This window comes from Macaca thibetana, chromosome 12, assembly GCF_024542745.1.
Source record: "Macaca thibetana thibetana isolate TM-01 chromosome 12, ASM2454274v1, whole genome shotgun sequence".
Taxonomy (NCBI): domain Eukaryota; kingdom Metazoa; phylum Chordata; class Mammalia; order Primates; family Cercopithecidae; genus Macaca; species Macaca thibetana.
Window position 1 is genome coordinate 5,629,925 of NC_065589.1, and position 14,764 is coordinate 5,644,688.

At 44.4% G+C, this 14,764-nt stretch overlaps 1 protein-coding gene and 1 non-coding gene across 2 annotated transcripts in view; one reads left to right on the top strand and one right to left on the bottom strand.

Annotated features, from left to right (window-relative positions):
• The window catches only part of COPS8 (COP9 signalosome subunit 8), a 439,461-nt gene that overhangs the window by 75,977 nt on the left and 348,720 nt on the right, over positions 1–14,764 (bottom strand). The window lies entirely within an intron of this gene.
• On the top strand, positions 7,781–7,882 carry LOC126933226 (U6 spliceosomal RNA). The gene has a single exon (XR_007718471.1). It is a non-coding gene; the product is annotated as a U6 spliceosomal RNA (small nuclear RNA).

A 14,764-nucleotide genomic window follows, 5' to 3' on the forward strand; every position in this document is an offset into this window, starting at 1 on the left:
ACGGAGTTAGGTGATTCCTCACTTTCCAGAGCCCCTTCTGGATTTTGGGCTGGCAAATCCATGCATGTGCTTGTGGGTATTTGGGGACATTGAAGCCAATGCACAGCCATTTTTTTTTTTAAATTTAAAGGAGGCCCAGGAGCTCCATAGGAAATGCTGAAGCTTGACCCCAGAGATGTAGAGATGTGTCTGACCTGGAAGAGTTGGGGGGAAGGGGAAGGAAGCCAAACTTCAGAGGGACAGAGTGATTCCTGAGAGAAAAATCACACGAGTGAGGAGGCTGGTGGGGGGAGGTGTGAGGAAGCAGGGACATTTCAGTTACAGTGTGGGGGTCCACTGGAACCTTCTCTGACCTGGTTTTCATTTTCCTTGAGGAAACAACTGCATGTCCTGAAAATGCAAAACTGAAAGAGTTATTTTGGTACGGTCCCCAAATCCCAACCCCTTCTCCCAGAGGAGATCCAATGGAGGAAAGAAATCAAACAAAAACATGTAACGATAAAAGCATTATCTTACCGGATAGAGAGAAAGATGAGAACCCAACGTCACCAGCAACCACTGAGATGCCACTACTTGATGGTGGCAGCAGAGGGTGGCAGAGGTACTAGTATTACCATGAGCACTAGCGGGCAGATAGGGAGAAGGTCGGAAGTGCCACAGATGGGCAGCCGTCAAAGGTGGCTTCTCCAGCTCTAGGGTGGACAGCTCTCTTCACCTGTGTCACCTCAAGTGGGAAGATAGTCCAGAGGGTCCAGCGATAAACAGCTAACATGAGCATTTCCTTCCTTCCTTCCTTCCTTCCTTCCTTCCTTCCTTCCTTCCTTCCTTCCTTCCTTCCTTCCTTCCTTCCTTCCTCTCTTTCTCTCTGTGCCTCTCTCTCTCTCTTTCTCTCTCTCTCTCTCTCTCTCTCTCTCTTTCTTTCGAGACGAAACCTCACTCTGTTGCCCAGGCTCTAGTGCAGTGGCATGACCTCGGCTTACTGCAACCTCTGCCTCCCAAGTTCAAGTGATTCTCCTCCCTTAGCCTCCAGAGTAGCTGGGATTACAGGCACGCGCCACCACACCTGGCTAATTTTTATACTTTTAGTAGAGATGGGTTTCACCATGTTGGTCAGGCTGGTCTTGAACTCCTGACCTCAGGTGATCCGTCCACCTCGGCCTCCCAAAGTGCTGGGATTACAGGCATGAGCCACCATGTCTGGCCCTAACATGAGCATTTCTAACAAACAAAACAAAGATAGTCAACCCCCCAAATTCATACTCAATATACTGTCACACAAATTGAATCTTTTCAATGTAAAAGTGTTGAGAATATTTTATAGTCAATTTAAAATTTGAACAGACAAGTTAGTGACCACGTGGTTCATATAATTTCAAACTTTTCCGTCCTTTACCATTGTAAAGAGCCGTGACCCTTTACGCCAGCTCCACGCTGGTGATATATAGCACTCAATGAAACCAACACCTTATTGAACCATCAAATATGTCAAAAGGAAATTTAGAACAAGTGGCAGGAAAAGCTTCATAGCAGGAAAATCTTATGGGAACATAAAATTATTTCCCAAGGAAGTTGTTAAAAATCCATTATGCGAGCCATTTATAAACGTGTTATTTATCAACATCTTGCAAAAAAAAAAAAAAAGTGAGACAGCACATTACTAGCAAAATTCCTATACTGGCAAGCTAGACCACATGCCTTAATAGCACCTTTTTTCAAGTCCACTGATGATTTAATTTATAGCATTTCTTTTTTTCACGTGATAGAGAATGTTATTTTCTTGCAATATGATATGTAATACCAAAATGAAACAGTTGCTTTCTGAGAATGAATATGGAAAGATATTTTTTGTTGTCCCTCATGGCTCTCAATTCGTAAATCAGTGCAAAATACATGTGAAAAACCTGTGTAACTTCAAATAAATGTAATTTTTAATAGTTAGATTAGTTATGCGAATATGTCCTTAGATGACACAAAATTGATTTATTGCTGATTAACATGATGTATTAATATTAACATGGTTATTAGTACATATTAATTTAAAAAGACCCAAGGGAAGGTTGGTTGGGAAGGAAGGCATCATAGGGAAAGCCTCAATTGGGCAGGACAATGGAGAAGGATGAGGTGGAAGAAATGGCGAGCAGAGGGCAAGTACAGTCTAGGATTGGGAGGGAGTGGGTTTAGGGCATTTCATATAAGAAAGATTTGTATTCAAGGCTGAATCAAGATGGTACCACTGAAGACCACTGGCAGAGATCTTTTAAAAATCTAAAATATGGCTGGATGCAGTGGCTCATGCCTATAATCCCAGCACTTTGAGAGGCCAAGGTGGGTGGATCATGAGGTCAGGAGCTCAAGACCAGCCTGGCCAAAATAGTGAAATCTTGTCTCTACTAAAAAATACAAAAATTAGCCAGGCATGGTGGAGGGCACCTGTAATTCCAGCTACTTGGGACGCTGAGGCAGAGAATTACTTGAACCCGGGAGGTGGAGGTTGCAGTGAGCTGAGATCACGCCACTGCTCTCCAGCCTGGGCAACAGAGCGAGACTCCATCTGAAAAAAAAAAAAAAATTTACGATATGATTTTTAACATGAGATCCCACCATAAAGAAGAAATTAATAGGAAAAAATTCATTCATATGAGCCACCCCGATCTGTGCTTCAGGGATATCTCTGTATGTGCCTAAGGCCTAAATGACGCAATGCACTTTTAGACATCAAAGTCTGAGAAAAAAATGGTGTGTGGAGCCCACAAGATATCAACTACCAGGTTTCTAATTTACAGAGCAGCCTGAAGGGATCAGAGAACATTCTGTAACCATGTCTGAAGTGACCACTGTAAAGTTCTTCAAGCTATGGAAAATATTGAAGTCAAATATTTACAGTACTGAAAGGCCCACATGCAATGGAAAATAACCCCCAAATTAAGAACATCTGGGGGAAAAGTCTAACGAGAGCCAAGTAATGAAAGCAGCAATAAAGATGCAGAATGCATTTGTGGAAGGCTCATGAAGAAGGGAACCTTTTTTTCTTTTTCTTTTTTGTTCTCTTTTTTAGGTAATGAGGCTACCTGCCTGTGGTGAGCTTAAGGGAAGTGATTTGATTCTGTCTGACTGAGTTTACAAGCTGCCAAATGAAAAAAACTGCTACTTCCCATTTCATGAAATGAAATAATTACTGATGTATAGAACTTGTAGACGATCTTAGATGTTAAAACACTGGAGAAGTAAAACGTATGTGTATATAATTATATAGGATCAATCAATTGAGGAATGTTTTATCTGGGTTATAGAAAAACAAGAAAGGGAGTCCATTTAAAGAGAGGAAGAAAAATATTGACTTTGTTGTCGTCAAGTCCTGGATCCATGTGTTACTTATCATTATTTTAGGCCAGCTGCCTAAACCTCTCCCAGCCTCAGTTTGCACATCTTTAAAATGGGACTCTGATAAAGATTCATTGACAGAATTGCCAGGTGTGGTGGCTCACGCCTGTAATCCCAGCACTTTGGGAGGTCGAGGTGGGCAGATCACTTGAGGCCAGGAGTTTGAGACCAGCCTGGTCAGCATGATGAAATCTCATCTTTACTAATATACAAAAATTAGCCAGGCTTGGTGGAACATGCCTGTAATCCCAGCTACTCTGGAGACTGAGGCACAAGAATCGCTTGAACTTGGGAGGTGGAGGTTTCAGTGAGCAGAGATTGCACCACCGCCCCCCTTCAGCCTGGGTGACAGAGCAAGACTGTGTTAAAAAAAAAAAAAAAAAAAAAAAAAAAAGATTCGTTGACAGAATGCAGATGAGGCACACAGCCTTACACCTGGCCTATAGAAAGTGCAGACCACCTGGTGTTTGCCATTACTATGATTGTCGTTGTATTGTTGTTATTGTTGTAAGTGTTGTTATTACATTTTTACTTAGGGAAGCAAGGTGTCAGAAGGAGGTTACGATTCTATCAAACAATAGCGTCCTAATGAAAAGTACTTATAAATTTTTAAAGATTGAAACTCTCTTGGAAGTATTTTGGATGATAAGCCACATAAAATAATGGGGTGAAGTATTTTTTCTCCTTTGATGAGAACAGTTGCATGAATGCACAGGAGTGCCCCTGGAGCGTGTTCAGATGGTCTCATGTTGAATGTACTGGGGAGGAAAAATTAATAAAACCCAGTATGAATGAACAAGGCCTCACTCCCCAAGTTTCCTCTAATCTGATATTTATAATAGGACATCATACAAGGGTAGACTCTCACAGCTGCTGTCTAGCTTAATACAAATGATTTTGAAGTCTTGGATACTCTTGGATGTGTGTTATTTATACTGTGCATTGTATACTTATTTAGCATTTCCACCTTGAAAACCTCCTGTTACTTAGGCATCAAGAAAACTTTGAAATTAAGAAAGTTATAAACTTCAAAAGATTGCTATTGGTTGAACTTGCAAGAGTATAATAGGGAATCAGAAGAGGACAAAAGAATCCAGTGGTATTCAAATCCTGTTAGAGACCATATGATGTCTGCTTGCTGTTTAGGGACTGAACAGCAAATTGCAAAGAACTCCTAATCATAGGTGTGGTCTAAGTGCCTATTAGAATACCTTGAGCAGTTAACAGTAGCAGCAAAAGTCTACCAAAAAAAGTCAGAAACATCCAAATTTGTTGTTGGTCAAACAGGTTGACTTAGTTACTGGCATTATCAATAACACCAGTGGCTAAAAAACCATGATACATAATGATACGATAGAATACATATAATAATCCTTTCAGAACTGCAAGGGATGGAAGGAGATACCATGTCTGTTCAATGCCTGATGCAAAGCTAATGATTAATTCAAGTTCTTTTTGTTTTTCCTCTTCTTCCCTTCCCGGAAAACCAAATAAGGGTCCCAGTGACATTTTGCCTTGGATGTCCCCACTGTTGGAATTGCTGTCAATGATACGTGTATAGTGCATGAGGACTCAGTTTTCTCCCTGACCTGTAGGAGGGATGGAGGAAGATGGCTCTGGGTGCGGGCAGACACGCTGAGGGTCAAACCCTGAGGAGGAGGAACATCCTATGCCTGGGACTGCATCAAAGCCCCTGAGTTACCAGTGACTGTGCATTCCTCTGGAATCCCTCTTTTTCTGAACCCCGGGTCCTAGAATGGCTGCTCATAATCTAGAACAGGGTGGGGCAATAAGTAACACATTTGCACCTCCTAGGCCTGAGACGTAAGTTCACGGCCCTGTGTTGAGAAGGAGTGTATAGCTCAGTTGGAAAGCAAGCCATGATTGATTAGCGATGCCATTTAGAACTGGGTTTTCATCCACTAAACACATAACATTGACAGCAATTCCAACAGTGGGGACATCCATGGCAAAGTGTCACTGGGACCCTTATTCGGTTTTCTGGGAAAGGAAGAAGAGGAAAAAAAAAAAAAGAACTTGAATTAGTCACCTGCTTTGCATCAGACATTGAACAGGCACTTTCAGACATGGTATCTCCTTCCCTGCCTTGCAGTAATCAATTATCATGGAGAAATCAATTAGTGATGTCTGCCACTGGCTAGGGCTAAAGGAAGGCAGCACATGCCAGCTTGCGAGAATTCCTATCCATAGTGCAAGACTTGGCTCAAATACCATCTTATAACCATATCCCAAGATTTAGAATTAAAGCAATGTATGAACTAAAGGGTAATGAGATCATCCCTATCTTTGTTTCTGTATTTTAGGCAGTTAATTTATTATACTGCCTTATATTATAATTTTTTCTTATTCTTACCACCAGATTATAAGCTCCTTGAAGGCAGGCCCTTCTTCTAAATCATCCTTAAGTAACCATGACTCCCCCTCCCTCTCTCTCACTTCCAACTCTAATGCATGCATTCAGGCTTTCTTCTGGTGACACATTCAGAAAATGTTTGCTGAGCCCCTATTAGGGACTAGAAGTGACAATAAGAGGACAAAGCTCAGCTCTGTGGAGCTTGTGGCTCGGCATAAGGCAGGTGCCCAGAAGCTCTGCTGCTAAATCTGCCTGCTGGACTCATTGCATCCTACTCTTAAGGCCTGGCCGGTGGTGACCTGGGCTGTGGCTGAAGCTGAGTGAGCATTTGGGACCAGCACTGGGTGTAGAGCAGCCTTCCGTGGCAGGCCCTCTGAGAGGAACTCAGCAGAGATGCTGGCAGAAGGTGGGAGGTGATTGAAATGCCGGAGATCCAGGGGGTCCCAGGGACTAATTTGCTAGCAGAGGTGGTTGCGTTTTCTCAAATCTCTACAAGTTTCTGGAGTAAGCTTGGAAAGCCAGGCAGCCTCTGATGAGTAAGCAGAGGCCGCCACCGTTCAACGTGGGGACTGTAACTGCCCGCAGGTCAGTGCAGAGGGAACGCCCATCTGTCCTGGTGTGCAATGATCGAAGGCTTCTTTCCTGGAATTCTCCCCTGCATTCCTGCTTTCTGGTGAGAATTAGTTAGACATTTCACCTTAACTTCCCTTATCAGAAAAATGGAAAGGATAAGACTCAATTGTTTTGTATCTATTGAGCTAATGTTTGCATTTCTAACTTCCTAAATCATCTTACCTAGGCTGCTTGAAAGAAGTGTGTCCTAGACTTAGAATAATGTTTAATTTTTAGAAGATGCCATTCTCTTTCCATGGAAGGTTAGTAATTCCAAAGAAGTCAATATAACATTATCCAGTCCTTCTGTTAACATTTCGATTGCTTTCTTTGTCAGTCTTCTTGTCTCAATGGTGAAGGGTATAAATGTTTCAACAGCTGTGGAAGAAATGTTTATTACCCTCCAGTTAGGCAAAGCGATCCGTCTTCCCCAAAACAATGCTTAGGGTTAAAGACTTGCCTCCCCTTTGCAATTTAGTTTGCGCCTTTATTTCTGAGAATGACTTCAATTCAGGCAGTTGGTAAATCAAGGATCTGACTACCAGAAAACCCCCTCCTTGTTGTCCCCTGTGGGCAAAAAGGATGGTGTTCTGGTTTGTGGTGGCTGTTTTGGGTGTGAGTGTTGTTTGATTTTTCTGTAGAGGTTTCTCAAAGAAGCTGACTTGAGTTTTCCAGGTGCCCCAGTCTGTTACATCACTCCTAAGCATCAAGAACAGCACAAAACGTCTGTGCTGCTAGCAATGGCAAGTTAGGATAGAAATCCCCCTGGTAGAAAATCCAATAGGTTCAGGTTCCTTGAGGTTCTCCTCTTTTGCCTCAATCTTCTTTACCTGTTCGTTCCTTCCAGTATGGGAAAATCCCTGGAGACACTGCAATGCCGGTGGCACCAGGAGACCCCATCTGAGGGCCATTCTCATTAAGAGCAGTCAGACCCCCATGGCAATGCCACTTTCATCCCGCATGCCATGCTCAGAATCCTTCCAGGCTCCCCAATGTCAGTGGGACAAAGTGGAAACATTAGAGTCCTCCCTGGGAAGGCACAGGTGCCTCCAGCCTAGTGTTCTCTCTCTCACCCTCCAGCCCCTCTGGTAGACATATCCTGTTCCTGGCGACCTTGGGCATCTGGGCTTTCCGTGTTCTGTGCTGGCATTGGCTTCCAGTGGCCTCCCCGGCCCTGCCCTGTGAACATGTCTGACTATGACCCACACTGCAGAGACCAGCCTCTGTCACACACTGAATGGCCCAACCACCTCTGCACACACTGTTTCTCCACCTCCCTGTGTTAATTATTATGTACTCCATAAAGGGATCTTGGAGATCATGTAGTCTGACACCCCATTTAGTAGGCAAGAATATTGAGGCCTAAGAGGCAAAAGGAGAGTTAGTTCACATAGAACCCAACAGTCCTGGTGGACGCTTGAGCAGCACATACACTAAAATTGGAACAACGCAGAGAAGATGAGCACGGCCCCTGCACAGGATATCATACAAATTCATGAAGCATCCCATCTTTTTATGTTTATTCCAACACTGTTCATGATAGCAAAGTTGGGAAATCAACCTAAGTATCCATTAATAGATGAGTGGATAAAGAATACGTGGGGCTGGGTGTAGCAGCTCACGCCTGTAATCCCAGCACTTTGGGAGGCCGAGGTGGGTGGATCACCTGAGGTCAGAAATTTGAGATCAGCCTGGCCAGCATGGCGAAACCCCCTCTAAAGAAAATTAGCCGGGCGTGGTAGTGGGCGCCTGTAGTCCCAGCTACTCCAGAAGCTGAGGCATGAGAATGGCATGAACCGGAGGTGGAGATTTCAGTGAACTGAGATTGCACCATTGCACTCCAGCCTGGGTGACACAGCGACACTCTGTCTCAAAAAAAAAAGAATATGTGCTGTATATACTCAGTCATAAAAGAGAATGGAATCGTGTGTTTTGCAGCAACGTGGATGGAACTGGAGACCATTCTCCTAAATGAAATAACTCAGAAACAGAAAGTCAAATATCATATGTTCTCACTTAGAAGTGGGAGCTAAACAGTGGGTCCACATGGACATACAGGGGAATCCTTGGAGACTTCAGAAGGTGGGGAGGTTGGGAAGTCGGTAAGGGCTGAAAGATTACCTGTTGGGTCCAGTGTTCATTATTTGGGCAGTCGGTACACTAAAAGCCTAGACGTCACCACTATGCAACATAGACATGTAACAGAACTACATTCCTACTCCCTAGATCTATAAGAATAACAAAAATACAGCGGGGGAAAAAAGAGCCCCAGGGTCATTTCTACTACACTGCGTTGTCTTTTATTTTGTTGTCTTATCAGCTTTTTTTTTTTTTGAGAAAAAGTCTCACTCTGTTGCCCAGGCTGGAGTGCAGTGGTGCGATCTCAGCTCACTGCAACCTCTGCCTCCCAGGCTCAAGTGATTCTCCTGCCTCAGCCTCCTGAGTACCTGGGATGACAGGCGCATGCCACTACCCTCCCGCTAATTTTTATATTTTTGGTGGAGATGGAGTTTCACCGTGTTGACCAGGCTGATCTTGAGCTCCTGACTTCAAATGATCTACCCGCCTCAGCCTCCCAAAGTGCTGGCATTACCTGCATGAGCCACAGCACCCGGCCCTCTTATCAGCTTTTGTTGCCCATCTATGAATCTGTCTGATTTCTCCAACCAGATTCTCAGCCCTTTGAGAATAACTATGTCTTGTTTCCTTTGTGCTACTACTTATTTCCTTTGTAACAGTCAGCAGAGCCTGTAAAGAAGGATCCTCTGACTGAATTGATGGATAAAAGCTGTGTGCTTTATAAAACAGCAAATCACCAGGACACCCATCTTGGAGACTGTTGTGACACTCAGAACAGGGGCTCTTGAGCTGCTGGTACCGGAAAGCAAATCGTGCCTTGTCATAGAGCAGACCTGCTGGACAGAGATGAAGTGGTCACTGGGTCCAGTGTTGTCATTGTTCAGTGCAGATGCCGAAGCCCAGCATGCTGAGGTCACACAGGTATCTGGTACTGAAACCGGAATTGGAACAATGTCTTGCCCTGTGTTTATCACTTCAATGCCCCCCAGTTTTCCTGGACAAAGGTTTGCATGAATAGGGGCTGAGGGAAGTAAGCAGGAAGGAAGAGAAGCTGCTGCACTGAACAGAAGTCAGGATGCTGGGGCTCTGCGTGTGTTCCTGCAGCACGGCCCGGTAACCAAGGCCAAGTAGGCTCCCAAACTTCTCTGGTGTCTTTCCCAAGCTTCTGCTCTTCTTTCTCTTTTCAGCTAACCTCCAGGCTCTCTATCTTTTTGTCCTTGGCTCTAGTCTCTGATTAAGATGTACTCACTTCCCGCTTAGCAAAACTCATCACGCCAGGCCTCACCTGTCCCCAGAACTCCCTTTTTAATTACAGAAAACGGCCCGCTGATCTTGGAAAGGGCTGTCAGGTGAGGTACCCTTCTCAGACTCATGATTCTTTTGGTCCTGCTTTTCCAAATCTGCTCCCACTTCTGTCTCTGCCTTCTGTCTCTGTCAAACAACCACTGTCAACCGTTCTTTAAATCAAAAATCATCGCTCAGGAAGCGAATTTGTTTGCGGGAAGAATGACAGTCTGTCGCCGTGCAGAGGGCGGCGTTCATGACGGTGCTTGAAGGAATTCACGGGTCAGGCCCAACAATGCCCAGCGCGTTGATCAGGCAGCTTGAGCATGGGTTGTCTTCCGCCTTCTTGCTGGTTTGACATCGTGGATAAAACCTGATCATTTTTTCAGAAGGATTCTGAAGAGGTTTTGTAAATGGAAGAAATGGCTTGCTCTTGTTAGGAAAGCAAAGCCAATCTTTGAGATATTCAGGGAATGTGAGGTCTAGTGGACTCTTTTACTGCCAAGTTTCTTATCATGAGAAACTCTCAGCTCCTTAGTGGAAGGAAACTAAATATATGCGAGGCATTAGCAGCTGACTCAGACAACTGCACCAGCATAAACCATGTTGTGACTACTTTGCAAACTTAGTGCAGGGAAGGTCCTTAGACGCGATTCTGGAATTGCCAACCCTATGAGCTTCCACAGATGCCGTGGGCCACTTTTAGAGCCCACGGATTCAGCATGTGGCTGTTGGGAACAGGCTTTGCTGTGGAAATCAGTGATGGCTTATAATACCTCTAACTGCCATAAATGTTTTTGTAGGATTATTATTTATGATCTCAAATAATATTTCCATCTGATTAGCAGTGAAACAAACCAGGATGTGAGGAAATGGGAACTTAATTAAAGGTTGCTGCCTGGTCAGGGTGGCGTTCCAGACCACGGATCCTGCTATGTAGGAGGGACGCCCAGATTTGCCCTGAGTGGGCCTCCCTTCCTCTTCTCGTGCAGCCTCTAACTCGAGGTGTCTCTTGCAATGCCACTTAGAATCGTTTCACCGAAGATGTAGGTGATTAATCAAGGCCCCGGGTGTCACAATGGCCCATTGTCCCTGAAGGCATTCCTTTGGCCGGCTTCTGACCTTTTCTCTTGAGGCAAGTGTGCATTTTCCCAAACTCTTAATGGACAAGAACTCACAGACAATGGCCCTGCATGTAACTTTCATTTGCAGGATGGAACAGAGACAGTTCGGGTTGCTGGAAGTAGGGAAAAGGGCATGCATTAACTCAATCTTTGTATTCTCGTCAAAAAACAGACACATATTTTGAAGAGGACAGCTTTCCATTCGGTTTTTTATTTTTAAAAGAATCCATTGCACGTAAGCCCATCCTGATAATATTAAAGGAAATTAAAATAAAAGACTCACAGTCCTACCACTCTGACACTCTGGAAATTTAATTATTTCCATTTACGGTGTTTCCCTCTAATCTTGTCCATATACAAAGTTTTTACTCAGTTGTCATCAAAGCCCCCCTGGCTTTTAAAAGAATTACATTGTGATGGAGATATCTCTTTTAGATAGTTATGTATCATTATTAAAGATTCAAAATATCATTAATTTCTGTCAAGCTCTATTATGTTTATCATCTATCACTGTGTCAGCACACTAATCACTTCCTCAGCTGCCTCAGGACTGCGGCTTAACTATTTACTTTTAATAGAAATCGGACCACTGCAGCCTTTCTCTGCACCAACAAAGATGTGCCATTTCATGAGCTGTTGATCCCTCAAAACAAGTAAAGTCCTTTCATGGTCTCCTACGTGGTCGAGATTTTTTTTAGATGATGAAAATGAAAGGTCAGAGAAGTTTGTGGAGACAAAGAGACTCATCCCTATTTTCCTGCAGTCCCTGGATGAAGAGCAATGGTGGACAGCAGCCAGCCTTTACACAGTGGTGTGGAGAATTCTGCAGAAGGGATGCTTCCTCCAACCCTGTGTCCCCAGGCTTGGCTGACAGCTGCCCAGGCAGCTGAGATGAGGGAATTGGCTCAGGTTATACTGAAGGTGCAAGCTTGGACCCTGGCTTTCTTTTTTTTTTGAGATGGAGTCTCGCTCTGTTGCCCAGGCTGGAGCGCAGTGGCCAGATCTCAGCTCACTGCAACCTCCGCCTCCCGGGTTCACGCCATTCTCCTGCCTCAGCCTCCTGAGCAGCTGGGCGCCCGCCACCTCGCCCGGCTAGTTTTTTGTATTTTTTTAGTAGATACGGGGTTTCACCGTGTTATTAGCCAGGATGGTCTCGATCTCCTGACCTCATGATCCACCCGTCTCGGCCTCCCAAAGTGCTGGGATTACAGGCTTGAGCCACCGTGCCCGGCTGACCCTGGCTCTTTCTACAGGCACGGTCCTATCCCTGTAACAAAGCCTGAGAATCGGGGCTTCCGAATCAGATACTCTGGGTTCACGTTCAGACTTTCCCATTTACTTAATATGTGGTATCAGGTAAGTTATGTGACCTTCCTCATTCTTGTTTCTTCACATTTGACATAGAAATTATATCACTCATTCATTCAATAGGTATTGATTGAGCACAGTTCTGGATACTGGGAATATAATGGAGTTTATAGAGGAGGAGTGGGGAGGGGATACAGATACTGATCAAATTGTCATCCTGTGAACTGCAAGTGCATTCATTAAGGAACAGAGCACCACACTATGAGAGCCTGTTAAGAGGGAACTTGAACTTGTTAGGCACGTCAGAGGATGAGTTCACCAGCTGAGGACTGGAGGGAACACCATTCCCACTGCTGGAAACAGAAAGTAGATAGTCTCTATGCTAAGAGGAAGCATTGTCACCAAAGGTTCCACAGAAGTACGGGGGCCAAGAGCACAGGGGCCAAGGGAGATGTGGCTGAAGGGATAGGAGCCATGGCCCCTGTTAAGGATTCCCTCCCTGTGATGGTGAATTTTAGGTGTCGACTGCGTTAAGGGATGCCAGCTAGCTGGTTAAGTATCATTTCTGGGTGTGCCTGTGAAGGTGTTTCCAGAAGAGGTTGGTGTTTGAATCAGTAACTGAGTAAGGAAGATCCACCACACCCAATGTAGGTGGTCACCATCCAATGGGTTGAGGATTCAGATAGAGCAAAACACACACACAGATACACACACACACACACACAAAACTCACAAAGGAAAGAAGAATCCATTCTGTCTCTTTGGGAGCTGGGACAACTTTCTTCTCCTGCTCTCCTGCTCTTGGACATCAGAACTTCAGGCTCGCCAGCCTTCAGACTTCAGGATTTTCACCAGTGGCCCTGGTTCTAAGGCGATTGGCCTCAGACTGAGAGTTACCCTTATCCCAACAGCCACCTGGTTCTCAGGCCTTCAGACTTAGATTGAGCTATGCTCCTGGCTTTCCTGGTTCCCAAGCTGGCAGAAGGCCTATTGTGGGACCTCTCAGCCTCCATAATTGTGTGAGCCAGTTCCCCTATTAAATCTCTTCTCATATATCTATTTTTGTATCTATGTATCAGTCTATCTATCTACCCATCTAGCTATCTATTTATCCATCTATATCTATCTTTTCTGCCCTGAGTAACACATCCCCTAAGAGCAAAGAGAAGCCATGGAGGGTGTAGCAGTGCCTGCTACAATGAGACATGGGCACTGAAATGTCACTCTCACTGCAGCATGAAGCTGGTATTCCCGGTGAGTTGGAGCAGATGCAGGAAGACTAATGGGTCTCCAGAGAATTCACCTGGTTTCCTCTCTATTAGAATCTGGCAGCTGGCTTAGTGCTTGGGATAGCGTTAGTGCTGAATAAATATTTGTTTCAGTGAACGAATGATCTAAACTGATGATTGCAGAGGTGGAGAGACTTAGACGGATTTTAGGGGTATTTAGGAGAGAAGGTTGACATTTGTTGATGCCTGGCCTGGGGAGGTCCCCATCCAGGCACCCTTGCTGATTGTGGTTGGGACTCCATGTCTGGGTTCCACTTCACAGGGACCTCAGCCGGGACGACTGGAACCTATTGGCTCTGCCCATGGTTTCCATATAGAAGGTTAAATTTTCTCTCATAGTTCCCTCCTGGCATTTTATTTCTGCCTCCCCCATTCCCCACTGTTCCCCAGTTGTATCTTAATCAATTTAGAATTAACACTCAGTGATGAAAAAATATAACCCACCCAGAAGTGGCATGCTGTTTAAATTCCATATCCCTCTGCCTGACATGTTTAACCTTAATATAGTGTAAGTTCATTCCTAAGACCACGAACTCTTTCATATTGAATTGTCGTGTATTTCACAGACAATGTAAACCACGCAGTAGGTATTCATTGCTGAATAATGATATATTCAGCCTTGCAGGTTCATCCTCAGGCAATATCTTGGACCATTCTGTAAGCATCATTGTTTCCAGAATATTCAGTTTGAGCCCTTGCTCAGTCCTAAAACGTTCTCTATTGTTGGCTACATTCCAGAAAACACATTTGCCTCGTATAATAATAATAACAACAACAATAACAATAATAACATCAGCAGCAGCTGAAAACTATGTAGTGCTTCCCATATGCCAGGCGCTGTTCTGAGTGCTTATTTCACAGAAATGTACATTCTACACTCATCCTCCTGCAAGGTTATTCAGTTATACGAAAGAATTATCTCAAGAGAGCTTTACAAAACACATCCATACTACGTACAAACACTATATATTTGATAAGACATTATCAATAGAGAATGGACCCAAACACTGTCTACTTAACTATATGTTTAAAGTCCTTCTGTTTGGTTTGTAATATTAAAGTGTTTTTTTCTATAAATGGTACATTCCTTCATTTAAAAAAATAAAACATTTAGGGCCGAGCAGGGTGGCTCACGCCTGTAATCCCAGCACTTCAGGAGGCCGAGGCGGGCGGATCACGAGGTCAAGAGATTGAGACCATCCTGGCCAACATGGTGAAACCCCGTCTCTCCTAAAAACACAAAAAATTAGCCGGGTGTGGAGGCAGGTGCCTGTAATCCCAGCTACTTGCGAGGCTGAGGCAGGAGAATCGCT